Source organism: Eurytemora carolleeae, unplaced genomic scaffold (assembly GCF_000591075.1).
Source record: "Eurytemora carolleeae unplaced genomic scaffold, Eaff_2.0 scaffold98, whole genome shotgun sequence".
Lineage (NCBI taxonomy): Eukaryota > Metazoa > Arthropoda > Copepoda > Calanoida > Temoridae > Eurytemora > Eurytemora carolleeae.
In genome coordinates, this window is record NW_019396078.1 from 8,243 (window position 1) to 9,919 (window position 1,677).

The 1,677-nt window shown below is 31.4% G+C and overlaps 1 protein-coding gene across 2 annotated transcripts in view; it reads left to right on the top strand.

Annotated features, from left to right (window-relative positions):
* The first annotated feature begins 891 nt into the window (after positions 1 to 891).
* LOC111715247 (patched domain-containing protein 3) overlaps positions 892 to 1,677 on the top strand; it is an 11,634-nt gene continuing 10,848 nt past the window's right edge. Inside the window, exon 1 of one of the 2 annotated variants that reach the window (XM_023490557.1) lies at positions 892 to 964. The gene's annotated coding sequence lies outside the window, so the exon portion shown is untranslated. Of the gene's footprint in view, positions 965 to 1,288; positions 1,314 to 1,677 lie in introns of those variants that run through there. The other variant, XM_023490562.1, reaches the window with a different exon arrangement.

Sequence of the window (1,677 nt, forward strand, 5' to 3'; positions counted from 1 at the left end):
TTATAAAATGTCATAAAAGAAGTATAGGCTATAGAGTAGATTATGAACAGTTTGACTCTTAAAACTGACGTATAAGAACATCATGGGCAGTACTTGTTTAGTGATGCATATGTACTTGATGCTTCTCCACATTAGGAGGAACCGTTGTTGATGGATATTTACATATTTTCCTTGGGTTGTAGGTCTTACTTAAAAACTGGCTCACCATACCTGTTTTCAAGGAGTGTAATATTCGAGCTTTTCCATAAAAAAAAACCCTGTTTTCCAGGGTAATACAGCATTGACAGATGAATGCATGCATTCCTTGTTGATTATCTTGTTTTCCTCTTCAATTTCCCTTCAGAAGTTTCTTATGTGTGTACGTTTAACTCGGATTTGCCATTTTTCTGTGTCTCCTAGTACTCAATCCTAGATACAAACACAATAAGGAATAAATAAAAATAAAGAATTTAATAACAAAAATGAAAAAAAAAAACAAAGAAAATGAATGAAGAGTCAAACTGTCAAGAATAAACTTCTAGGTTTAAAAATATTGGGCAAAAAGAATCATGAATAGGGGAAAGAAAGATTTAAAGAATAAAGGATTAGGAATATCAATAAAGATATAAATATTGAAATAAGGGATACAACTAAGAATAAGGGATAATTGTTTAACCTATATATTAAGATTAAAAAAGAAAAAATCTGGATTAAATGATGAGGAATAAAAAATGAAAAATGAAGGATTAAAAAAAATATTTGCATGAAATTTGCCAATGAAAAAAAAGGATAAGAACGTGGATTAATGAATAAAGGATATAGGAAGGGGGAATGTCCACCGGTTTCCCCTGCATGCGTCACCTCCCCCCCCCCCCCTTGGTCCAAGGTTCGCGCTCTGTACACTAAACGCGTTCACTGTTCATTTAGACTTTAGTCTAACTCCGGCTTCGAAACTTACAGGCTGTCCGATAATTAACAATTTCAGGTTCAAATTTTTCTTTCATTTTCATTCGTAAACTTTTTTTGGATTTTCCAAAATTTGATCGAACAATATTCTGGTAATTTGCAATTCTTTTTTAATATTCAATAATACTTTCCCATAATTTTGTGTGAAATATTTTTTTCTCGCTTTTTTCATTTTGATTTCTTTGATTTTTAGTTTTAATAATGCAGTTTGGGTGTAGTAACCATTACTGAACCTAACCTCCTATTGACCGGTCTATTTCGCCATAAAAGCGTGAATCTAGATTGCAGCTAGATGAGCTATAGGAACTAGCCAGTGAAAGTGAAAATAAGAAATATTTCACAACTAAACATTGTACTCTGCAATGAAGGTGTGTGGGGGGGGGCGACGATTCACCCTTTTTAAAAACAAAGTACCCCTTTCTTTTTCGTCCTTTGAATATGTGATTTATTTTCTCAGAAAATTACCATTTAAGACTAATAACTCTATTGCAACTAAAATCAACAAAGGTTTGTAAAAATTATACAAAGTAACAAAAATGAAATCTATCATAAATTGCCTATATATATAATATCATAAGTGAAAAATTAACAAAAATAGAAGAATTTTTCTTTAAAATTTAATCGAAAACATTAAATTTGAAGAATGACAGAGTTGATGAAAGTGAATTAAGTTAACCTTTAGTACGCATCTGCCAAATGCAGGTTAAGAGAAAGGGATGTGGCTTTAGAATA